Source organism: Geotrypetes seraphini, chromosome 2 (assembly GCF_902459505.1).
Source record: "Geotrypetes seraphini chromosome 2, aGeoSer1.1, whole genome shotgun sequence".
Classification (NCBI taxonomy): Eukaryota; Metazoa; Chordata; class Amphibia; order Gymnophiona; family Dermophiidae; genus Geotrypetes; species Geotrypetes seraphini.
The window spans coordinates 503,933,286-503,959,343 of NC_047085.1; the positions used below are offsets into that span (position 1 = coordinate 503,933,286).

Consider the following 26,058-nt stretch of genomic DNA (forward strand, 5'->3'; position numbering starts at 1 on the left):
GCCGCAGATGGAGCCCGAGTCGGCTTTGGGGATTCTGGCATTGGTGTGTTGCTTTGGCTAAGGGCTTTATTGGCTGCAGGCACTGGTGGCTCTTCGTCCTCAGGCTCCGCCTCCTCCCCGAGCAGCAGGTCAGCCGCAGATCCGGTCCGCTGCCCCAGAAGTTATTGGTAGAGGCCTGCGGCTGCGGCGGTTCCCACACTCTCCTCCAACCTCATCGCGGACAGAGGGTGAGGTCAGCGGCGAGGGCTCAGCGCCACCATCCCATCCACCATCTTGGCCTCCTCACCCTTCACTCATTCACCTAGACACCGGCAGAGCCGCAGCGCATGGGGGCAGGGACCCGGAAGGGTCTAATTCACTCTACGGCTGGGTATATTTGCTCCATAAGACGCACCCTTATTTGTGTCTATTTTTTTTTTTGGGGGGGGGAAGTGCGTCTTATGGAGCAAAAAATACGGTAACTGGATATGTTTCTTAGTTCTCAGGCTAAGGGATTGGAGCATGTACTCAGAAAAGTTTGTGGATTTCTGCAATACTCAGACTGCGGGTTGGGATTAAACACCTAGCGTATGGATTCCTCCAGGGACCAACATAAAGAAGATTATCGAAGGTGTAATCTTCCATCATAGCTCTCCCCATTGCCTTTTAGCAGGCCTCAAAAAGAAAAGAAAGAAGAGACTGCTATACTCAGCTGACTATACACTGCTTGTGGCCAACAGTCTGAGAAAACCTACAGCATGCAACTTCTTACCTACCAAAGCTTGTTAATGTGTAATCAGAATACAGCGCAATAAAGAAGTTGGTAAATGGTTTGCCATTATAATAATAAATCATGTTGGATTTTTTTTTGTGTGTCAAAATTGGGGTTTTTCTTTGGGCTGCTTTTGGCATGAATTAGTCTAGAAATTTTTACACCATCTTGCAACCCTGCTAAGTATGCAGCTCTATTCTCCCCTTTGGGAAGTCATCAGTCTGTGCCCAAAAGGTGATGGAGTCTTTTCTTCTATTAATTTGTAGGTTTAACAGAAATCTCCAGCCTCAAATCTCAGCTTCTGCCGGTCCCTTCCTCTCCGCCCAGTGCTGCAAGAGACAAACCCTTAGCACTTCCCCAACAGCTGTAGAAGGAGCCTCCAAATCCTGCAAAGGACAAAATGTAGAGAGGAAAATGTCTGCGGGAGCTTCTCTTCAGGTAGGAAATTGTCCCCAACCTCTTGCCTTCTCTCTGCAAGCACTGTTGCAGCTTTCTTACTTGAGACCCTGCGGTCCAGAGGATCTCGAGCAGTCCCGGAACTGAGGGAAGGCATTTTGAGAGCTGAAGGGGGGAGTTAAAGGAATCCCATAAAGGGAGATATATATATATATTTTTTTTAATCCCAGATTGTCTAATTGGTCTTTGGTTACTATAATCTTGCTCTGAGATTGTATTGCGTTTGTGAATTATATGTACAGAAATAACTGTCCCACAGAGCATCAGAAATGTAACCCTGTTCAGGGACTGTATTATGTGATTGTGAATTATACACCAGCATCACTTTTCCCTGCCTCACTGAGCACCAGCATTGAGAGGTCTCCTGATAAAAGTGCTGCAGAAGATGCTGAGTGCATTCCTGATTTTAATCTCAGATGCAGGTGACTAAACTAAACTAAAACTTCTTTAGCACTCTCCAGACCAGTAGAGGTTAATCTTTACGAATGGGTATATATCCAATCATGACCAGCAGGTGGAGACTGAAAACAAAACTGTGGGACAGTATATAATATACTCCCTTCTCTATTTACCTCAGTCTTCTTTCAGTCTCCAGCAGGTGTTGAGTGATCTGTACCCATCTCCCTTGGTAAGGCTGTTGGAATTTGTTTAGGGGGTTTCTAGTCCCTGTTTTTGGCCGGACAGAGCTTGGGCGGGCCCTGTTTGGGGGTCCGTCCGACCTCGGGGGTGTCAAACCCGGCGAGTGTCGAGCGGGGTCCCTCCCCCCACTTCCTCCACCTCCCCACATTTTTTTAGAGGAGCCTCAGCAGTAAGCCTTGCCCCCTAAATCAAGCAAGGCATATTGCTTCGAGAGCCTGTGGAGTCTGTTCTGTTAAAAAAAAAAAAATCCTGAGGTAGTGCCGGTCTGCAGGGTTGCTTCCCTGTCAGTTTAATGTTTTTTACTGTATTTTTTCTTCTAACCGGCACTTTGTTTCTAGCTAGGTCGCGTATGGAGCAATTGTGCCCTTCTCCGGGGGAGTGGGACACAATTAGGTCCAGCCGCGAGGACTGAAATTGGTAGTTTGGCCCGGTGGGGTGGTGGAGCTCCGTCGGCAGCGGCTGCAGGCGCCCAGAGCTCCCCGCCGATGGTGCCTTGCGAGTCGGCTGGGAGCAGTGGGGAAGCCCGGTCTTCCCCAACCGCCCACGGAGGGATTCCCCGAAGGATTCCCTCTCAGCTGATTTTTTGACAGCTGATGCCGACTTGCCTGTTTTAGCGGCTGGGACTGTTCAGCCTTCTCAGCCGCTACAGGCCATGGAGGGAGCATTTTTGGCGGGAACTTCGCCATTTTCTCTGTCTGGCCCCTCCATTTTGTCTGCAACCTCAGGTGACCTTCCCCCTGTATTGCAAACACAGGGGCAGGTTTCAGTAGGGACCCCTGCTGGGGCAGGGAGTCCCTGGGGACCCCCAGGGGTTTTTTGTCCCCAATTTAATTTCTTTCTTTGTGCAGACAATTGGGGGTCCCACGTGCACCTGGGGGGTTTCGGGGGTGGTTTCCCTCCGCGCCCCCTATGGCTTTGCCTCCCTCTTTTCGTTTGGCGTCCCCTCTTCCTCCTCCCTCATCCAAGCGCCCGCGGGGGGGCTTGGTTTGCGAATTGGTGGTCGGAGGAGCGTGTTGGCATGGTTGAGGACCTGGCTGCTTTGGCGGGCTTCCAGGATCCTCTAGAGGGGACGCCCGCTGGCAGCGGGGCGGCGGGTTTCCCGTCTTCCAGAGCAGATGCGTCCGTGGTGCGCTTTTTATTCAGAGGGATGAGCTTTTAGACCTGATGTAGCAGGTCTCCTTGGTGCTGCATTTTTGAAGTTGCGCCACCGGAGACCCCGCATATGGGGGCCCCTCTGCTTCAGGGGGTCTGTCCTGTTTCCCGCTCTTTTCCTGTGCGTCAGGATTTTCGGGATTTTATGTTGGCGCAGTGGCCTACGGGCGCCGTTTTGTTTGGTGTGCGCCTTGGCTCATGGGTATCCCATCCCGGAGGGGGATAGGGCCACCTTAATTTCGCCAATGGGGGACGCGGTGGTCTCGGCACTTCCTAAGCGGCATACCGTGCCTGTTATGGACGGTTCTGCTCTTAGGGTCTCTGAGGAGCGTATGTTAGAGACACTTCTTAAGTATAATTTTGATGTCTCTGCCTTGGGGGTCCAGGCGGCTATTTGTGTGGGGCTGGTGGCTCGCACCGTGTTTCGGTGGTCTGAGCATGTCCTGGATCGTGAGTCTGATGACTGGTCCTTAGTGGATCAGGAGGTGGTGAAGTTTGAGATGACTGCCTCGTTCCTCTCGGTTGTTCTTTGTGACTTGGTGCTGCTAAGTCTGGGACTTTTGGTGGCCGCACGCTGTACCTTGTGGCTTCGCGCTTGGTCGGCGGTTGCCGCGTCCAAAACTGAACTTCCCAAAATTTCCCTTTCAGGGGTTGTTTTTTGTTTAGAGAGGACTTAGATCCGGTGGTTCAGACTCTGACGGACTCTGAGGTGCCCCGTCTGCCTGAGGACCCTTCCCGCCCAGCATCTCGGGTTGACATTGCCCGGGGGCGTCTGCGGGAATTTCGCAAGTTTCGCCTGGGGCATGGGACTGCTTCTTTCCAGGCTTCCGCTTTTTCCCCGGGGTCGGTTGGCTTAGCGCATGCAGTCTTTTCAGGGGGCCCGTCGGGGGGCTGGGAGTCCCCCCCCCCCGGTTCCCCTGCTGCCCGTCCTGCGCGATGTCTCTTTGCCGGCGCCCCCTTTGGTTCCCGTGGGTGCCCGGCTTCGCAACTTGTTTCCCAAGTGGGCCAAGATCACGTCCGATCAGTGGGTCCTGGTGGTGGTGCGGGACGGTTATGTACTTGAATTTTGCCCGCTCTCTGCCAGATCATATCTAGCCTCTCCATGTCAGGTGGCATGGGAGACGCTAGCCTTTCGCCAGACCCTTCAGCGCTTGCTAGATCTCAAAGCAGTTGTCCAGTGTCCCCTCAGGAGTGCAGTATCGGCTGGTACGCCATTTCCTTTATGGGGCCCTAAAGGGAGGAGACCTTTCGGCCCATCCTTGGTTTAAACTGAGGTCAACAGGACTCTCAGAATTCCCTTTTATTCGCATGGACACACTGCAGTCTGTCCTTCTGGCGGTTCAGCCGGGGGAGTTCCTGACTTCTCTCGCTCTGGCAGAGGCCTACTTGCCTGTTTCCATTCGGGCCTCTCCTCAGCTCTTTCTTTGCATTGCGATATTGGGTCTGCACTATCAGTTCTGTGTGCTTCCCTTGGGCCTGGCCACGACTCCCCGGACGTTCGTCAAGTTGATGGTGGTCGTCACGGCGGCATTGCAGTCAGAGGGCATTCTGGTGCACCCCTTCTGGGATGACTGGTTGTTTCGGGCGAAGTCGTTGCAGGAGAGCGCCCGAGTTACGGCTCGGGTGGTTGAGTTTCTCCGGTCACTGGGCTGGGTGGTCAACCTTTCCAAGAGTCGGTTGGTCCCCGCTCAGCATCTGGAGTACCTTGGGGTTCTGTTCAACACCTCCTTGGGGAAGGTCTTCCTTCCAGAGGCCCGGGTAAGCAAATTGCAATCTCAGATTCGCCTTCTTTTGGCGTCCCGGTGTCCTCGGGCGCAGGATTTCCTCCAAGTCTTGGGGTCGATGGCAGCGTTCCTGGATGTTGTGAGGTGGGCGCGGGCCCACATGTGTCTCTTCAGTATGCTCTGCTCCGTAGATGGTCACCCCAGAGGCTCAGTTTGGAGGTCCCTGTCCCTCTGCGAGGCTTGGCGCGCTGCAGTCTTCTTTGGTGGCTCCAGACCTCTCATCTGGTCCAGAGGATGAGTCTGGATCTATCGCAGTGGACGGTGCTTCTCACGGATGCCAGTCTCCTCGGTTGGGGGGGCTCAGTGTCTAGGTCACTCAGCTCAGGGCACCTGGTCCATGGAGGAGGCGTCCTGGTCGATCAACATGTTGGAGACCAGAGCCGTCCCTCTGGCGCTGTTAGCCTTCCGCTCCCTCTTGATGGGCAAGTCGGTCAGAGTCCGGTCTGACAATGCCACAGCGGTGGCTTCTTTCAATCGTTGAGGCACCAAGAGCGCTCAGGTGGCGGAGGAGGCGGCTCGGCTCATGCTTTGGGGCGGAGTCACGCCTTCTGGACCTCTCGGCGTCTCACATGGCCGGGGTGGAGAATGTTCAGGCGAACTTCCTCAGTCACATGTTAGATCACAGAGAATGGTGTCTCAGCCATGTGGCTTTTCAGTTGATAATGCAGGCTTGGGGTCAGTCCCTGATGGACCTGACGGCCACGAGTGGCAATGCCGAGGTGTTCCGCTTCTTCAGTCGTCGCAGGGATGGACTGGCCGAGGGTCTGGATGCTCTGGTTCAACCATGGCCAACAGAGGGGCTGTTGTGCATGTTCCCTCCGTGGCCATTAGTGGGCAGAGTTCTTCTCCGCATTGTTCGCCATCCGGGTCTGGTGGCTCCAGATTGGCCTCGACATCCGTGATACGCAGATCTGGTGACACTCTGGTGGCGGATCCTCTTCCTCTGCCTCCCTTGGACGACCTTCTGGCGCAGGGTCCCATTCCCATGTTCGACCCGTCTCCCTTCTGTCTTACGGCTTGGCTTTTGAAAGGGGTCGCCTTGGTAAGAAGGGGTATTCAGATAGGGTGATTTCTACACTCTTGGGGTCCTGGAGGCTTTCTACCTCTCAGGCTTCTGTGTGGATTTGGCACTTCTTTGAGGGGTGGTGCCAGGTGCGGGGAGTGGTCTCTCTTCGCGTTTCTGTGCCTAACATCCTAGAGTTCTTGCAAGATGGCCTGGATAGAGGCCTGGCTTCGGCTTCTCTCCGGGTTCAGCTTGTGGCCTTGTCAGCCTTTCGGGGGTTTGTGACAGGTCAGCGTTTGACAGCCATTCCTGATGTGATTCGCTTTTTGCGGGCGGCCAAGGTGCTCCCGTGCGGTCCTCTGTTCCCTCTTGGAATCTCAGTCTGGTTCTCTCTATTCTGATACACCCGCCCTTCGAACCGTTGGGCGGCTGCTCTTTGAAGGACCTTACTCTGAAGACGGTCTTTTTGGTGGACATTTCTTCCGCTAGGCGTGTTTCTGAGCTACAGGTTTTCTCTTGTAGGGCTCCCTTCTTGGAGTTTTCTAGGGAGCAGGTTGTCTTGAGGCCTGTTCCTTCCTTTTCTGCCGAAAGTAGTTTTTCCTTTTCATGTCAATCAATCTGTGGTCCTCCCAGTCTTGGGTAGTTGGGAGGGCTCTTCTGAGCAAAGACAGCTGAGCAAGTTGGATGTTGGTCGGGTCCTTCGCTCTTATGTGCAACGCAGTGGCGTACCTAGGGGGGGGCGGGCCGCCCCGGGTACCAGCCCTAAGGGGGTGTTCCCGGCCTTGCCGTTCAGTCCCCCGCCACCCCCGAAGGACCGCTCGCCCCACTGACCTTCCTGCACCACCTGTGAAGCAGCCCGCAGCAGGATCGCGAAGTCAGCGTCAGCATCCCTGCGCTGCTTCCTGCGCCGCGATCCCGCCCCTCCTCTGACGTCAGAGGAGGGGCGGGACCGTGGCGCAGGAAGCAGCGCAGGGATCGCTGACGCTGACTTCGCGATCCTGCTGCGGCTGTTCATAGGTGGTGCGGGGAGGCCAGGGGGGCGAGCAGTCCTTCGGGGTGGGTCGGGGCATCAGGCCTTCAGGGTGGGGCGGGCGGGCAGGCAAGCAGGCTTTCAAGGGGGAGGGGGTGACAGGCAGGCAGGCAGGCCTTCAAGGGGGGACAGGCCTTCGGGGGGGGGGGTGCAGACCTTCAAGGGGGGCAGGCAGGCCTTCAGGGGGGTGTAGGCCTTCGGGGGGGTGTAGGCCTTTGGGGGGGTGCAGACCTTCAAGGGGGTGCAGGCCTTCAAGGGGGGAAAGGCAGGCAGGCCTTCAAGGGGGGGACAGGCCTACAAGGGGGGGGGACAGGCCTACAAGGGGGGGACAGGCCTACAAGGGGGGGGGACAGGCCTTCAAGGGGGGGTGCAGGCCTTCAAGGGGGAGACAGGCCTTCAAGGGGGGGAAAGGCAGGCAGGCCTTAAAGGGGGGACAGGCCTACAAGGGGGGGACAGGCCTACAAGGGGGGGACAGGCCTACAAGGGGGTGGGACAGGCCTTCAAGGGGGGGGGACAGGCCTTCGGGGGGGTGCAGACCTTCAAGGGAGTGCAGGCCTTCGGGGGGGGGGTGCAGTCCTTCAAGGGAGTGCAGGCCTTCGAGGGGGGTGGTGCAGGCCTTCAAGGGGGGACAGGCCTTCAAGGGGGGAAAGGCAGGCAGGCAGGCCTTCAAGGGGGGACAGGCCTACAAGGGGGGGGAGAAGCTACAAGGGGGTGGGACAGGCCTTCAAGTGGGGGACAGGCCTTCGGGGGGGTGCAGGCCTTCGGGGGGTGCAGACCTTCAAGGGGGGGACAGGCAGGCAGGCCTTCAAGGGGGGGACAGGCCTACAAGGGGAAGGGACAGGCCTTCAAGGGGGGTGCAGGCCTTCAAGGTGGGACAGGCAGACCTTTAAGGGGGGACAGGCCTTTGGGGGGGGACCATGATTTAGAAGTACACGGAGGGAAGGGGGTGTTCAAAGAGACATGCATATGCCAAACTTTGGGGGGGGGGGGGAAGAAATAATGGGTCTGAAAATAGAGGAGAGGGAGAGAGATGATGGACCATGGGATTTAGGGAGGGAAGGAACAGAAAGGGAGAGAAATTGGACACAAGGGATGGTGTGGAGGAGGGATAGAGATACTGGATAGGAGGGTAATTAGGAAAAGAAACGGAGAGATGGTGGACTCTGGGATGGTGGGGAAGGAGGGAGAGATGCCGGATGAAAGGGTATTTAAGAAAAGGTGGATCTGTGGAGGGAGATGAAAAAAAGGAAAGATACCAGACTTCCTGGGAAGGGAAGGGAAATGGAAAGGGAGGACAGAGTTGGCAGATGGATGGTTAGCATGCAGAAAGAAGGAGACCCTGGCAAGCAAGTTATCAGAAGAAAACCAGAGCCTTGGACCAACAAGATTTGAAATATAACCAGACAACAAAAGGTAGAAAAATTAATTTTATTTTCTGTTTTGTGATTATAACATGTCAGATTTGAAATGTGTATCCTGCCAGAGCTGGTGTTGGACTGCAAACGTGAGCTAGGATTTAACAGAAAGAGGAAAAGTCCTTTTTGTTTCTTTATTTTATTTACACCACAGCGCCAGTGTGGTTAGGAGAAGCCAAAGGGGGTGAAAAAGCTATAAAACCCACCAGGAGTTTTGAAAAAAATCACCCAACTGGGCAGGAAAATCGAATTGAAAAACCAATTCAATAGGGCTGAATCGAATCAAAAAATTTTTTTCCTGTATCTGGCAGCATTAGTTTGCGCTACTGTCTTAGACTTTAGGACCTGGGATTGGGGAGAGATGGCATCCTCAGTACTTTATAATGCAAGTGAAACGAGGATTTGGTCAGACTTTTGAAGGGTCTGCAGAAAAAAAATATTGTATAGGCCGGGGACATGAGACAGCAGGAAATGGGAACTTTTCTTCCTTCTATTTTTGTGAATGGAAAGGCTGAGGATGTCAGAGAGGTCAGTTAAAATATGTGCTTTATAAGAAAATATAATAATGTGTTTTATAAAGTTTATAGCATAGCTGGCCTACCCAGTGAGGTGTTCCTAGTGGTGATGGTGGCAGCGTGTCAATGTGTTGAGAGGAAGAGGTGGTCTGGGAAATTCTGCTGAGCAAACTCCGGGCCCATTTCCACCCCCCAGTTAGTCCACTCCACTCAACTGATTCACACACTGAGTGGGTCTTTGGGTGTTGTTTTGGGATCTCTTCCAGTGGTTTATCTCCTTCTGGTCCAAGGAAGGAAACTTTGTTATCCTTAGCATTGACCTACAGAATATGTTTGTAACAGCGCTGCTTGTGTGGCATTAGGCTATGTAGTGATCGAAAGAAAAAAACAGACCTTTGCACATTTTTGCACTATATGGTGGGTGTATGAGGAGATTCACATTTCCTGCACAGCTAAGTCCATGTGAAGTTACCTTGTGCTATATTTGACATCTAGCAAGGTCTCTGTTTGAAAGGAAAGATCTAAACTTAAAAATGAAGTGGCCAGAAGTTATGGTAAAAGCAGATAGTGTAGCTGGTTTTAAGAAAGATTTGGACAAATTCCTGGAGGAAAAGTCCATAATCTGTTATTAAGACATGGGGGAAGTGTCTGCTTGCCCTGGATCGGTAGCATGGAATGTTGCTACTCTTTGGGTTTTGACCAGGTATTAGTGTCCTGGATTGGCTACCATGAGAATGGGCTACTGGGCATGATGGACCATTGGTCTGACCCAGTTAGGCTATTCTTATGTTATGTTCTCATCTGTAGGGGCCTTTGTTTTCACTTCTTATTTTAATGTATTTTTTTTCTGGGAACTTATCAGTGTTTTTTATAATGGGAACAAAAATGGAAGAGAATTAATGTGTGTGGAATGGGGGGTAACTAATTTCTTCAGCTAAATAATTCAATCCACTTCAAACAGACATAGGAGAACTTGTGCACCATTCACACACCCTCCAACCAAAAACGTCAAAAGAAAAAAACTGTTCGACAACCTCCTAGCCATTCGAGCTGCAACACTCGACCCCCAACTCTACAACCAATTGATATCAACCACAGACTGCAAAACCTTCAAAAAGAAATAAAAACCCTTCTATTCAAAAAACACATAAAACCGAACTAACACAATCAGAACTGTCCCAAGCATCACCTGCAACTACTCCATATGTACTTCTGATGTCATGACAATTCAGACATAATTTATGTTATGTTATGTTTGGAATATAAGAAAATTTTCACTGCCTGTTTCTATTCTGACCATTTATTCCATTTCATGGTTATTGCAAAAAAAACAAACAAACATTTTTTTACATGGGGGGGGGGGGGTGTCAAAAAATGATGGGCCCCGGGTGCCACATACCCTAGGTACGCCACTGGTGCAACGGACCCAGGAGATCAGGAAATAAAATCATCTCTTTGTCCTTCTGACTGGTCCTCTTAGGGGGGCTGGCGCTTCTAGGGCTACTATTGCATGCTAGATCAAGGAGACTAGTGCTTCCGCTTCTCTTCTGGGGCAGCAGCCCGTTCCGGAGTTTCTCAAAGCTCATTCTACTCGGGGTCAGGCGGCTTCTTGGGCTGAGTCGTCGCTCGTGCCTCCAGTGGACATTTGTAAGGCTGCGGTTTGGTCTTCCTTGTATTCCTATGTCAGACTTTTTTGGGTAGATGTTCTGGCGCGTCAGGACGCGGTGTTCGGTGTGTGTGTTCTGGTGTCAGCCCTTCGGGGGTCCCGCCCGTGTGAGGGACTGCTTTGGTACGTCCCATTCGTAAAGATTAACCTCTACTGGTCTGGAGAGTGCTAAAGAAGGAGAAATTAGGTTCTTACCTGCTAATTTACTTTCTTTTAGCTTCTCCAGAGCAGTAGAGGTCCCCACCCTGTCTGTTGTTGTTGTTGGGGCTGTTTCGCGGGCAGTTTTTGTTTTTTGCTGCGGGTTCTAGTATTTTTCTAGGGCCGGGGAGAATTAAAGAACAGCGGCTGTGGCTCGGCTGGCTTAGCTGGCGAGCTGTGGGGAAATTTTCCTTCTGGTATTTCTCCTCTGCATTTTCCAACAGCATTTGGGTATGTTAGTTGTTACTCCTGTTAGGAGTATTGTTTTCTTTCTGTTTTCCAGTTCTTAGTTCTGCTTGGCTATTCGGCAGACTGATGTAAATAGAGAAGGGAGTATATTATATACTGTCCCACAGTTTTGTTTTCAGTCTCCACCTGCTGGTCATGATTGGATATATACCCATTCGTAAAGATTAACCTCTACTGGTCTGGAGAAGCTAAAAGAAAGTAAATTAGCAGGTAAGAACCTAATTTCTCCTTAGTTTTATAGACCGAGTCATCAACCAAGAGGAGCTTGAGTCGGTTAACATAAATACATAATACATAAACTTGACAAGGAAAAGTAGACTGAAATAATTTCCAAAATGTTTAGCAAACAAAAAAGTTTTCAGAACTTTCCGGAATAAAGCAAAAGAACCTAAACTTCTTAATGTAAGCGGTAAAGCATTCCAGAATTCGGTTAATTTAAAAGCAAAGATCTACAGAGAGACCTGAACAAACTGAGCGAGTGGGCAGAAAGATGGCAGATGAGGGAAAGGGAACCCGATGTACAGCTATATGATGGGAGGGAGGGTACTGGGGGAAGGCAACCTAGAAAAAGACTTGGGGGTATTGGTAGATAAAACAATGAAGCCGGCGGTGCAATGTGCAGTGGCCTCAAAGAAAGCGAACAAAATGTTGGGCATTATCAAAAAGGGTATCACTACCAGAACGAAGGAAGTTATTCTACCACTATATCGAGCGATGGTGCGCCTGCATCTGGAGTACTGCATCCAATAGTGGTCGCCGTATCTTAAGAAGGATATGGCTATACTCGAGAGGGTCCAGAGAAGACCCCTGGTCTGACCCGGCAGAGGCAATGCTTATGTTCTTATGACTAAATCTCTTAAAGGTTCTGTTTTTACCACTGAGAGAGGGAAATGTAAGTTTTAATTTTTGAGAACTTCTGGCAAGATGAGATCTATGAACATTCCAGTCTTAAGGATTCAAAGTGGCAAAAATGCCAAATAGGATCTTAAATGCAATATAAATGCACTTAAATTGAATACTGAGATACACTGGAAGCCAATGTAATTCCTTGAGCAGAGGGGTTACATGGTAGAATTTACTCTTACTGAAAACAAGTTTAGCTGCAGTGACATTTGAGGACATCGCTGTCTTTCTTCCAGGAAGGAGTGGCGATATTTAGCTGAAGGGCAGAAAGTTTATAGGGAGGTGATGAAAATTGATTTTTTGATTCATTCACTTATTTTTTTTTTTTAGCCCATCCTTCCAAAAGAACCCAGAACATCAGATCCTGATCTCACTGGGTAAGGGATCATTTGACATTTTTATTATGAATATTCGGGCATTGCTTATAAAGATCTTGTGATATGATTGGGTGAGCGAGTGCTGCAGTGCATATGTTGGGTGTCTGTACTTGAAGGTGAGAATGGTGTTCAGGTCATTTGGAGGTTATGAGCACTAGGAGATGAGAAACTAACTGTATGATGACTGAATTTGTTGAAATCAGCCTTTTCTGTATTCAGAATTTCTGGAAAGTCAAGGGGGAGGAGATCGTAGCTACTCTAACACAGCACTCGGTTTTTTTGGTGCCAGATGTATAACTGTCTCTGTGGTGGTAATGCCTACAACATCGCACCCTCATCTCCTCCTCTTTTTAAGATCATCCCTTTTTCTCTGCCCCTCCCCTCCTTACCCCTTAAATTCCCATGTGGAATGCTGCAGGGTTCGGTGCTTGGACCCATGCTCTTCAACATATTTATAAACGACCTGGAAACGAGCAAGGTGATTAAATTTGCAGATGATACAAAGTTATTCAGAGTAGTGAGGATGCAGAAGGATTGCGAAGACTTGCAATGCGACAAACACGCTCAAAAAATGTGCCGCAACACAGCAAATGAGGTTTAACGTGGATAAGTGTAAGGTGATGCATGTCGGTTAAAAAAAATGTTATACATGAATACAGGTTGTCTGGTGCAGTACTTGGAGAGACCCCTGAGGAAAGAGACTTGGGAGTACTGGTTGACAAATCAATGAAGCTGTCTGCGCAGTGTGCGGCGGAGGCAAAAAGGGCGAACAGATTGCTAGGAATGATTAAAAAGGGGATCACAAACAGATCGGAGAAGGTTATCATGCTGCTGTACTAGGCCATGGTACACCCCCACCTGGAATACTGTGTCCAGGACTGGTCGCCATACATGAAGGAGGACAAGGTACTACTCGAAAGGGTCCAGAGAAGAGCGACTAAAATGGTTAAGGGACTGGAAGAGTTGCCGTACAGTGAGAGATTAGAGAAACTGGGCCTCTTCTCCCTTGAAAAGCGGAAACTGAGAGGAGACATGATCGAAACATTCAAGATAATGATGGGAATATACTTAGTAGATAGAGGCAGGTTGTTTACCCTCTCCAAGGTAGAAAGAACGAGAGGGAACTCTCTAAAGTTAAAAGGGAATAGATTCCGTACAAACGTAAGGAAGTTCTTATTCACCCAGAGAGTGGTGGAAAACTGGAACGCTCTTCCGGAGGCTGTTATAGGGGAAAACACCCTCCAGGGATTCAAGACAAAGACAGACAAGTTCCTGCTGAGCCAGAACGTATGCAGATAAGACTAGTATCAGGGCACTGGTCTTTGACCTAGGGGCCACTGCGGGAGCGGACAGCAGACCACGATGGACCTCTGGTCTGACCCGGCAGCGGGAATTCTTATGTTCTCTTTCCTCAACAAATGCTTTATACTCTTCTCTTCCCCTCCCTTCTTTGTTGCATGCCCTTTGTACTGCAGATGTGGATCTGGCAGATCTTCAAGATCCGGATCCAAGTGGAGCCCAGGATCTGGGGAAGGATCCTACCGTGTGCAGATTTTTCAAGCCCATGCATCTGGTAGATTTGATTTCTGAATCTCTCCAGGAATTGAAGCTGCAGTCTGAGCAGCCTGTCACTGCAGAATGTTCCCTCATGAGTGACCTGAGGCTGCAGTCTGCATCTTTTCCTGATCATCCTGACCTAGTTTGGATTCTTACAGATATTTGGGAGGTGCCTGAGGGTCCCTTGAAATGTGCCCACACCATGTCTTGGCTTTATCCCATGGCAGATGCTTTTAACAAGCGCTTTGCTTCCCCAAAGGTAAATTAATCAGTGGCGCAGGTCACCAAGCACACTTCTCTTCCCAGTGACGGGGGGGTGGTCCTGAAGGATGTCCAGGACCAGCATGTGGATTTCATTTTTAAGTGACTGTTTGATTCGGTGGCCGCAGGCATTAAGGTAGCGTTAGCCTCTTCATTCATGGCCAGGGCATGCCATTTCAAGCTTCGTCATGATCCTGACACTGTGGTGCTTTGTGACCTGGATTTCCTGGTCTTGGGTATAGACTAGAGGTGTCCAACCTGTGGCCCAAGGGCCGCATGTGGCCCCGTGAAGTATTTTGTGTGGCCCTGGTCGAGGGCGATGCAGTGTTTTCCTCTGCTGCCCCCGGGTGTTTACCGTCTTGCCGGCTCCCTCCTCTGTCTTGCTGCCGCGTTTGCACGGCCCCAGAAAAATTTTTTTCAGCAAGGGAAACTAAAAAGTTGGACACCCCTTGTGTAGACTATATTACATGCCCTGTGTGACATGGCTCTATGCTCTTAAATTCATCTTAGCTTGACAGATGATGTGCTTATTAAGTCACATAGCATCAATAGCTTATGTAACATGTACCTGAATCTCAGACCTGCTCAATGTACTCTAGCCTGTCAGTGATCCCAGGCCACAGCCCACTTTCTAGCGTGTCCAGATTTCCTCTATGCTTCATCAATTTATCAGATGGTGGTTACAGCCAAAACACCAATCCAGAGACCTATTGTTCCATCAGAAGATTCTAACCACAGATCATCAATGTATGCATGACAAGGCCATCTGAACTGCCTCCACACTCAGAGGTCTTGGACCACTCAGAAAAGATCTCTTCACATCACTCTTCCAGAATTTTGAGCGATTCACAATGCCCTTCATACCTGGTTACAACCAAAACACCAAACAGAGGCCTGTTCCATCAGAAGATTCTAACCACAGATTCATCAATGTATGCATGAGGAGGCCTTCTGAATGGCCTCCGCACTCAGAGTTCTTGAACCACTCAGAAAAGATCTCTTCACATCACTCTTCCAGAATTTTGAGCGATTCACAATGCACTTCATACCTTTCAAGAAAATCCTCAATCAGGTACTTTTCATCAATATAGACCAGTGGTTCCCAACCCTGTCCTGGAGGACCACCAGGCCAATCTGGTTTTCAGGCTAGCCCTAATGAATATGCATGGAGTAGATTTGCATGCCTGTCACTTCCATTATATGCAAATCTCTCTCATGCATATTCATTAGGGCTAGCCTGAAAACCCGATTGGCCTGGTGGTCCTCCAGGACAGGGTTGGGAACCACTGATAAAGACAACCAAGTTTGCCATGTATTCTATCATCACACAAGGAGGCACAGGGTCTCTTCCCCTAATCAATAAGCAGGACGTACGTAACCTCTTCCTCAAAATACGTATCTGGTGGGCAAATGGAATGCTTTTGCCAACAGGCTCAGCAGATTCCTTCCTCCTCACGACTGGACACCTGGTTCCAAAGTTTTAGATCAACTCTTTCCACTTGGCAGACTACATATTGTTCTGTTTGCATCTCCCAGCACTCACAAATGTTCTCCTCATCAGCTGGAATTGCCTTTCTCCTAGATTGTACAAATTCCTGTATTTCCCTCCAATCCCTCTAATAGCAATCACAATCATATTAGTACGGTGGTCCAGAAATGCTTCCACCGCCTTAGAATGATACTCCTTTGGGAGTTGGAAAGTTGAATAATGATTTCAACATTGAATGATGCTCAATAGTACTGCCCAATTCACGATTTGAATCGATTCACTGATTCATTTCGGGTGAATCGGTTCGAATCGATTCAAAAACAAAAAAAATCAGCCTCCCGATTTGGCGACTGATTCTCCCCCTCCTTGCCCCCTAAAGCAGGATCGGCAGCGCTGCCTCTTGTTGGCTGGCTGCTGCCGCTCCTGCTTTAGAGGGCGAGTGGGGAGTGTCGGTCGAGAATTGCTTCTGTCCAGCTTTCCCCCTGCCCTCCTGGCAGCAGAGAGAAGGCAGCTTGCAAAGATCACTAGCACTAGCAATCTTATCCAGGCTGCTGAAATTAGGTAAATTGATGGCGGGAGGCCAGGGGGAACACGCAGGCCTTCCGGGTGGGAGGGGGTTGTACAGGCCTTCAGGAGGGACAGGTAGGCCTTCAGGGGTGGGGTGCAGGCCTTCAGTGGGGCAAGCAGGCCTTGGATGCAGGCCTTCAGGGGGGACAGGCAGGCCTTGGGTGGAGGCCTTCAAGGGGGTCAGGCAGGCCTTCAGGGGTGGGGTGTAGGCCTTCAGGGGGGGGGAACCTTCAGGGGAATGGGTGTGCATATGCCGGACTTTGGGGGGAAGAAATAATGGGTCTAAAAATAGAGGAGAGGGAGCGAGAGAGAGATGATGGGCAGTGGGATTTAGGGAGGGAAGGAACAGAAAGGGAGAGATGGTGAACCCTGGGGTGGTGGGGAAGGAGGGAGAGATGCTGGATAAAAGGGTAGTTGAGAAAAGGTGGATCTGTGGACGGAGATGAAAAAAAGGAAAGATGCCAGACCTCCGGGGCAGGGAAGGGAAACGGAAGGGGAGGACAGAGATGGTAGATGGATGGTTAGCAAGAAGAAAGAAGGAGACCTTGGCAAGCAAGTTATCAGAAGACAACCAGAGCCTGGGCCCAACAAGATTTGAATAATGACCAAACAACAAAAGGTAGAAAAACTAATTTTATTTTCTGTTTTGTCATTACAATATGTCAGTTTGAAACGTGTATCCTGCCAGAGCTGGTGTTAGATCGCAAATGTGAGCTAGGATTTAACAGAGAGGAAAAGTCTTTTTTGTTTGTTTACAACACAGTGTCAGTGTGGTTAGGAGAAGGCAAAGGGGGTCAAGAGGCTATAAAAGGGGTGAAGAGGTTATAAAATGAACCCACCAGGATGTTTTTTTAAAAAAAAAACCCCAATTGGGCGGGAAAATCAAATTGAAAAATCGATTCAATAGGCTGAATCGAATCAAATTGAAATTTTTTTTCCAGAATTGGGCAGCACTAATGCTCAGACCTTCCCGCCAGTGGCATAGAAGGGGGGGGGAATCTGCCCCAGGTGAGCCTTCCTAAGGGTGGGGCACACCTCCTTCCCCCCAACCCCTCTGCGCATCTCCTTTGTTACAAAGATCCATTTTAATAACAGAATCAAATCCAGTGCCATTTTTATTTCCCTGGTGCGAAGTTTTGCTGCCCATTTTGGCATCGGCGCTCTCTCTGACATCATTTCCGGGACCCATGCCTAGGAAGTGACGTCAAAGGGCAAGCCAACACCGATGTGGGCATGCTGCTCACGCCGGAGAAGTTAAAATGGTATGGGGCGAGGGAAAGGGGCGTGTGCATGTCGGGAGGGGGGGCGCTGCACACACTACGCCACTGCTTCCTGCATCAGTCAGCACCAGACTGTATACAGGCCAATACCTTCATAGTAACATAGTAAATGATGTATACAGGCCAATACCTTCATAGTAACATAGTAAATGATGGCAGATAAAGACCCGAGTGGTCCATCCAGTCTGTCCAACCATACATGCTCCATAAATTAATTATTTAGTTTAAATGGTCCTTTTACTTACCGTGTTTACTGTCTTATATTAATTATGGGCCCAAAAAAGGCACTAGGTCTTATTTTCGGGGTAGATCTTATTTTTTTCATGTACAGTGACCAACTCTCCCTTCCTCTCCTCCACCCCTATATTTCCTATTTCCTTTCTCTCCCCCACATGTGCAGTATCTTTCTATCCCTCCCTGTCATTCCCCTGTGCAGCAGAACCCTTGCAGCTTATATCCCTCCCTTCCTCCCATCTTCCTTGGAGCATTTTTTTAATCCCTCCCATCTCCCCCGCTGCCGCCATACACCCTCCCTCTCCCTGCTGACCCTTTCATCTTTCCCACCCACCCGAACCCCGACCGCGAGATCGAAATACAGCACCTTATAAGAAACTGCATCGTTGGCAGCACAGGCCCCATCGCTGCTTTCTCACGCCCGGGTGTTGCTGGTGACGTCATCAGCAACGCGGCAGAGGAACGCCCCGGACATGAGAGAGCCACGATGGGCCTGTGCTGCCGATGATGGGAGTTCTTATAAGGTGCTGTATTTCGATCTCACAGTTGGGGTTCGGACGGGTGGGAGAGATGGAAGGGTCACGGATGGAGCGCTGCTGTCGCTGGCAATTAGGGCTTATTTTGGGGGTAGGGCTTATATTAAGACCTACCCTGAAAATCATGCTAGGGTTTATTTTGGGGGTAGGTCTTATTTTCGGGGAAACACGGTAGATATTTCTGGGCCAGAAATCCAGAGCCCTGCCCGGTAGTGTGCTTAGGTTCCATCTACTGGAGTCTCCATCAAAGCTCACTCCAGCCCATCTTAACTATCCCAGCCATCGAAACCCTCCCCAGCCCGTCCTCAACGTGTAATTTCTTGCTCCTTTCTCCATTATGAGCACTGTTTGGTGGCAGTATTGAACATTATGAACTGGATGGACTTTAATGACATCATGTTACCCCTGTTTAACTTTTTTGTTGTTTAGTGTCTTCAACTGGGCAGACAGAAGTTCAGCTAAGTGACTGGCAAGATGGTGAGTGGATAGCGAGTGTCCAACAGAGATGCTGCAGTCATGGGTCCTGCACATTTTAGTGTTGCTGTAAAATCTGTCTCTGGATGGGCTCCAGTTCTTCCCCATGTAAAAAAATAAGCTTGATGGACATTTATGAGGTACGGTATTGTTGGCCTGCTAATTATTAGACATTTTGTTAAGGGGAAGGGGGAGGCTCAAAGACTGAGGGTGTCATTAAAGCATGTCAATATTTTTGTTCAATGATGTTGGTTAAATTCATTATGCTTGAAGTTAGTCTGTCTTGAATTTGAGGGAATCAGGGTAAACATGATTATCCCAGGACAAGCAGGCAGGTATTCTCACTAGTGGGTGATGTCATCAGACAGAGCCCGATACGGACGTCTCACAAGCACGTGTTGCTTGTAGAAACTTAGAAGTTTCGAGATGCCCGCACCGCGCATGCGCCGGTGCCTTCCCGCCCGGAGAGCCGGGCATGTCTCCTCAGTTCTTTTCTTTCCGCGGAGCTGAGAAGTTCAACTTCATCATGCGCTAGCTGAATTCAGTTAAATTTGCCTTCCTTGTCCGCGTTTTTCGCTTTCTTTTAATTTTAATTGTAGTACATTTCTTTTTCAGTAAAAAAAAAAAAAAAAAGATTATTTCCTCCGGCGGGTCGAACGGGCCGGCCACGTGGCTCAGGCCTACTGGCTTCGACCTCGCGGCGGAGATTTTCCGGCCTATGTCCCGGCCAATCACCGGGTTTAAAAAGTGCAGCAAGTGCCAACGCGCAATTTCACTCATGGACCCGCACCGACGCTGTTTGCAGTGTCTTGGTCCTGACCACATTCCGAAATCGTGCAGGCCTTGCTCTACCCTTACGGCACGCTCATTCAAACGGCGTTGCCTACTGTGGGAGTCGATGTTCAAGATGGACGCAGCTAAGGATCCTTCAGCTTCCACTTCATCTGATACCTCCCCGGTTCGTGCGAAACCGGTATCGACCCCTCCTGCATCGAGTGTGGTGAAACCGGCATCGTTCATCCCGACACCATCCACGAGCTCGACGTCGGTGCCTGCCCCGGTCTCCTCGGTTCAGGTACCTCTTCCTTCCACAGTACCACCAGTGGTCATCAAAGTGCCGAAAGCTACCAAGCAGAAGCACTCGACCTCGAAGGAACGCGATGTCCGTGCAGGAGGACCCCCTTTCGGTGCGGATCCCTCCTTATCGGCTTCGCTACGGTCCATGCTGGAAGCTCAATTCGTTGAGCTCATGCAGACCATCGGACCCGGGCTCATCGCTGCCATACAGGGTGACCTCCCGGTACCGGTCCAAAGGGGCGGTCCGCCCCCTCCCCCTCCCCCACACCGTTCGACCTCGACAACCGACGAGGACGAACGGGGGAGGGCGGCGATGCCCACGCGGCAAGCCTCGCTTACTGATATGCCGCCATTAGAGCCCATTACGCCTCCGCGCCAACATGGGACCAGACCTTCGATCGATAATCAAAGCCCTGGGCATAGTCAGGAAGAGTTCTTCCGCACTCCTTACCAGACTTGGGTAGCATCGCAAGAACCTGCATCGCAACCCCTGTTACGATCTACCGCTTCCAGCCCCATCCATCACTTGGGGGCCTCGGGAGACCATGCGATGCACAGACGATCTCGATCCCCGTCCCGCCACCGAGAGGGACATCGATCCAGACACTCATCCTGGCACTCTTCACGCCATTCGGAGGTGTCACCGCAGAAAAAACTGCAACGTATGGGATACCCCTCATCAGAGGTATCCCCACCGGAGGGACCGGAGTACGAGGAAACACCCGTACCCGACTCCCCTTGCCATTCCCCGATGTCCATGGACCCGGAGGCCTCTTCCTCCTCCAGCCTGTCTCACAAACCGACGCTGGCGGAGCAATTGTCTTTCTCATCATTCCTCCGACAAATGGCTGATGATCTGGATGTGACCCTTGACACGGGCTCCCGATACTCCAAAGAGTATCTGGACACCATGCATTTACCTAACCCTCCAACGGAGTCGCTTCGGCTCCCTCTGCATAAATTGCTGGATCAGACCTTCATGCAGTGTTTCGAAACACCGTACTCCATACCGGCGATTCCCAGCAAACTCGATGCTCGATACCGCATCGTGCACCATAAAGGGTTCGAAGGCCCTCAACTCTCTCACCAATCCCTACTGGTCGAGTCCTCTCTTAAACGCTCTCATCCCTCTCAGGTCTATGCCTCTGTACCGCTGGGCTGAGAGGGGAGAACGATGGACAAATTTGGTAGAAAATTCTACCAAAACTCCATGATGGCGTCACGGGTGCTGAACTACAACTTCTTTTTCTCTTCCTATCTGGAGTTCTTCTTGCCGGTGCTCCGCAAGTTCACTCCTTTCATAGACACCCAAGCTCGATTCGAGTTCGAGGAAGTGGTAGCCTCCCTCTCCCAGTTACGCCTCCAGCTGATGCAATCCTCTTTCGATGCATTCGAACTCTCGGCACGTGCTGCCGCAAGCGCGGTAGCCATGCGCCGCCTGGCATGGCTCCGTACAATCGATATGGATCCCAACCTCCAAGACAGACTCGCCAACGTACCATGTGCGGGAGCTGATCTGTTCGATGAATCTATCGAAACTGTTACCAAGAAGCTGTCGGATCACGAAAAATCTTTTCAATCCATCCTGCGGCCAAAACCAAAACCTCAACAGTCTCGACCTTCCAGGCCACCCCTGATTTACCAGCGGCGTTACATGCCCCGACAAACGCCTGCTGCGAGACAACCTGCGAAGAGACAACCTCCCCAGAAGTCTCAGCAAAAACCCCAGCCACCGGCTGCACCTAAGGCTACCCAGCCCTTTTGACTCCCTTCCTGGGAGCATAACCGACACCGTTCTGCACCCCTCTGCCTCTCCCATAGGGGGCCGCCTCCATCTTTTCTACCATCGATGGGAGGCCATAACCACGGACCTATGGGTCCTTACCATCATAAGAGACGGATACTCTCTTCACTTCCATCGGGTCCCCCCGGACCATCCTCCAAGAGAGTATCCTTCAAGCTCGACACAGACCGCCCTTCTTCTTCAGGAAGTCCAAACCTTACTTCAGCTTCGGGCCGTCGAGCCGGTCCCGTCAGACCAATTGAACCGAGGGTTTTACTCCCGGTACTTCCTCGTCCCGAAGAAAACGGGCGACCTGCGACCCATTCTGGACCTTCGGGCCCTCAACAAGTTTCTGGTCAAAGAGAAGTTTCGTATGCTGACTCTGGCTTCTCTATACCCCCTCCTCGAGCAGAACGACTGGTTATGCTCCCTGGATCTCAAGGAGGCCTACACTCACATCCCCATTCACCCGGCCTCCCGAAAGTTCCTCAGATTTCGGGTGGGAAATCTGCATCTACAGTATCGAGTGCTACCATTCGGCCTCTCTTCATCCCCCAGAGTCTTCACAAAGTGCCTGGTGGTAGTGGCCGCGGCACTCCGGGACAGGGGACTACAGGTGTTCCCATACCTCGACGACTGGCTCATCAAGGCCCCGTCAGCCCCAGAGGTCACTTTGGCAGTCTTGGCTACAACCAACCTCCTCCAGAACTTGGGCTTCGAGATCAACTTTTCCAAGTCTCACCTACAACCCACTCAGTCCCTCCCCTTCATCGGGGCAGTCCTGGACACCAGTCGACTCCGAGCATTCCTGCCTCTTCAACGCATGGAGGCTCTTCTTCATCTTTGCCAGTCAGTGTCTACTCGCCAAACTCTACCGGCAAGACAGCTGATGGTGCTCCTGGGCCACATGGCCTCCACAGTACATGTGACACCCTTTGCCAGACTCCATCTCAGAATCCCCCAGTGGACCCTGGCATCACAGTGGAATCAGACGTCCGATCCACTAACCAAACGCATCGTAGTCACACCTGCTCTTCGGCAGTCTCTACTTTGGTGGATGACCTCTTCGAATCTATCCAGAGGTTTGCTGTTGCACTCTCCCCCCCATCAGAAAGTTCTCACAACCGATTCGTCGAACTATGCATGGGGGGCCCACCTAGATGGTCTCCGCACCCAAGGATTCTGGACCAGTGCGGACAGACTACATCAAATCAATCTACTGGAGCTCAGAGCCATCTTCAATGCTCTCCAAGCTTTCCAACACCTACTTCACAACATGGTGATCCTCATTCGCACAGACAATCAGGCCGCCATGTATTATATCAACAAGCAAGGAGGCACGGGCTCGGCCCTCCTTTGCCAGGAAGCTCTACGAATCTGGGACTGGGCGGTTCGCCACAACGCCTTCCTCAGAGCTGTCTACATTCAGGGGAAGAACAACGTCTTAGCAGACAACCTAAGTCGTCTCCTACAACCTCACGAATGGACTCTCCATTCCAGCCCCCTTCACCAAATCTTCACACAGTGGGGGACGCCTCAGATAGACCTCTTTGCGGCTCCCCACAACTCCAAACTGCCTCAGTTTTGCTCCAGGATCTACACTCCTCATCGCCTCGAGGCAGATGCTTTCCTACTGGACTGGGGGAAACGATTTCTATATGCGTTCCCACCATTCCCGCTGATCCAGAAGACTCTGGTCAAGCTGAAACTCGAACAGGCCACCATGATTCTAATAGCTCCTCGGTGGCCCAGACAACCTTGGTTCTCCCTTCTACTTCAACTCAGCAGCAGGGAACCTGTACCACTTCCAGTGTTTCCTTCACTACTTACTCAACATCAAGGATCACTGCTTCATCCCAACCTGCAGTCTCTCCACCTGACAGCTTGGTTCCTCTCAACGTAACCCCTCACCAATTCTCACAAGAAGTGAGGGAGATCTTGGAGGCTTCCAGGAAGCCTGCCACTCGACAATGCTACTCCCAGAAATGGACTAGATTCTCCTCATGGTGTGTTTCTAAATCAAAGGAACCTCAGCGAGCCTCCTTATCCTCCGTGCTGGACTATCTCCTACACCTATCTCAATCTGGGCTCAAGTCTACATCCATACGAGTCCACCTGAGCGCTATTGCAGCTTTCCACCAGCCTCTACAAGGGAAATCCCTCTCGGCCCATCCGGTGGTCGCCAGATTTATGAAAGGGCTCTTTCATGTTAACCCTCCTCTCAAACCACCCCCAGTAGTTTGGGATCTCAATGTAGTCCTTTCCCATCTCATGAAGCCCCCGTTTGAACCACTCAACAGGGCTCCTCTTAAGTATCTCACCTGGAAAGTGCTTTTTCTTGTAGCCCTTACGTCTGCTCGCAGAGTCAGCGAACTCCAGGCATTGATGGCGGACCCACCATTCACAGTATTTCATCACGACAAGGTGGTCCTCCGCACTCACCCGAAATTCCTGCCTAAAGTGGTCTCCGAATTTCATCTCAACCAATCCATCGTACTTCCAGTATTCTTTCCTAAGCCCCATTCTCACCACGGAGAATCGGCCCTTCACACTCTAGACTGTAAACGTGCTTTGGCTTTCTACCTGGATCGTACCAAGCCACACAGAACCACCCCCCAACTTTTTGTCTCCTTCGATCCTAATAAGTTGGGAAGACCCGTATCAAAGCGCACCATCTCCAATTGGATGGCGGCTTGTATCTCTTTCTGCTATGCCCAGGCTGGATTATCACTCCCTTGTAAGGTCACAGCCCATAAGGTCAGAGCAATGGCAGCCTCAGTAGCATTCCTCAGATTAACACCAATTGAGGAGATTTGCAAGGCTGCCACGTGGTCCTCGGTTCACACCTTCACCTCACATTATTGTCTGGATACTTTCTCCAGACGGGATGGACAGTTTGGCCAAACAGTGTTGAAAAATTTATTCTCTTAAGTCGCCAACTCCCCCTCCATCCCACTGAGGTTAGCTTGGAGGTCACCCACTAGTGAGAATACCTGCCTGCTTGTCCTGGGATAAAGCAATGTTACTTACCGTAACAGTTGTTATCCAGGGACAGCAGGCAGCTATTCTCACGTCCCACCCACCTCCCCTGGGTTGGCTTCTCAGGCTAGCTACCTGAACTGAGGAGACACGCCCGGCTCTCCGGGCGGGAAGGCACCGGCGCATGCGCGGTGCGGGCATCTCGAAACTTCTAAGTTTCTACAAGCAACACGTGCTTGTGAGACGTCCGTATCGGGCTCTGTCTGATGACATCACCCACTAGTGAGAATAGCTGCCTGCTGTCCCTGGATAACAACTGTTACGGTAAGTAACGTTGCTTTTCAGGAACCCTAATGCAGTTTTCTTACTCCAGAAATGGGCTCTCCAGCCATCATCGTTGAGGTTATATCCCACATTGAACAAGGGGACGAGCCATACATCAGGGTAGAGCTGGGATCAGAGGAAAAAAGAAATTGGGAAAAGCAGCTGTTCGGGTGAGTGCAGTAATGAAAGGAATTGGGGTGAAGCTGTGGAATTGTAACATTAATTTCTGAACCTGGTTTGACTTTCTGAGCAGGAACGAGAGATATGCGGGTCCTTAGATTTGTTACAAAGATCCATTTTAATAACAGAATCAAATCCACAGTGATAGATTCCACTGTAGATAGAAGAAATGGAACAGCTTGATTATAATTAAGCACACTTTGCCAACTAGGGCCTGTAAGGATATCTTCTTCCTTACAGGCCCTACGGCGACAAGGGGGCATCCGCCGAAAATCAGAGGCGGGAGATTCCATGGTGACACTAGTAAGTACTTCTTCACCGAAAGAGTGGTCGACCGTTGGAATAATCTTCCACTTCAGGTAGTTGAGGCCAGTAACGTGACTGATTTTAAGATCAAATGGGATCAACACGTGGGCTCACTTCAAAGAGGAACTTAGAGGGGAGGGTTATTTGAGTGGGCAGACTTGTTGGGCCGTAAGCCCTTTTCTGCCGTCATATTCTATGTTACTAACTAAGTGCTCTTGAGTTTATTTCCGAGTCCCTGCTCAGACTGTGCGTACAGCTTCATCATTTATCATCAGAGACTAGAGCTGGAGCTGGCTATGCTCACATCAGGCTCCTGTAACTCAAATTAAATGCCATACTTTTGTTTATTTACAACATAAACTTTTACGGGCTTTTTGTTCAGTCTGTGCCAGGGTACGAGTTCTCAGTTTTATTTAAACTTCTGACAATTATTTTGTCTGGAGAAAAGAAAAATTTATCTTCTCTTCATATTACAAACAATTCCAAATTAATAATACAGCGGATATTAACACTGAAATCTTGTGGGATGCTTTTAAAGCTACTATGAGAGGTCATATTATTTCTTATTCGGCACATACTAGGAAACTATTGGTTAAACAATTCACTGATCTGGAAAATGAAATTAAACTTCTAGAATCTAAATTAATTAATAATTGGCAGAATGATACTTCACAGGAATTATTAAAAGTAAAAGGGAAATATAATGAGATATCTTCAAGACTGGCAAGGAAAGATTTGTTTTCCCAGCAAACTTTGTATTATGGAAGTTCCAATAAGGCGGGAAGATTACTTGCAAATTATCTTAAAGTAAAAAAAAGAAGAGTAAAAATAATAGCAATTAAAGATAGTAGTGGAAATTTGCATATTAAGATT

The 26,058-nt window shown here is 50.3% G+C and overlaps 1 protein-coding gene across 14 annotated transcripts in view; it reads left to right on the forward strand.

The window, feature by feature from the left end:
- Positions 1-26,058, forward strand: part of LOC117354525 — a 57,701-nt gene that overhangs the window by 19,591 nt on the left and 12,052 nt on the right. For 7 of the 14 annotated variants that reach the window (XM_033932206.1, XM_033932208.1, XM_033932209.1 and 4 more), the window contains exons 2-5: positions 1,018-1,189; positions 12,092-12,138; positions 18,492-18,676; positions 24,749-24,869. The gene's annotated coding sequence lies outside the window, so the exon portion shown is untranslated. The remainder of the gene's footprint in view (positions 1-1,017; positions 1,190-12,091; positions 12,139-18,491; positions 18,677-24,748; positions 24,870-26,058) is intronic. The other 7 variants (XM_033932201.1, XM_033932203.1, XM_033932212.1 and 4 more) reach the window with 4 other exon arrangements.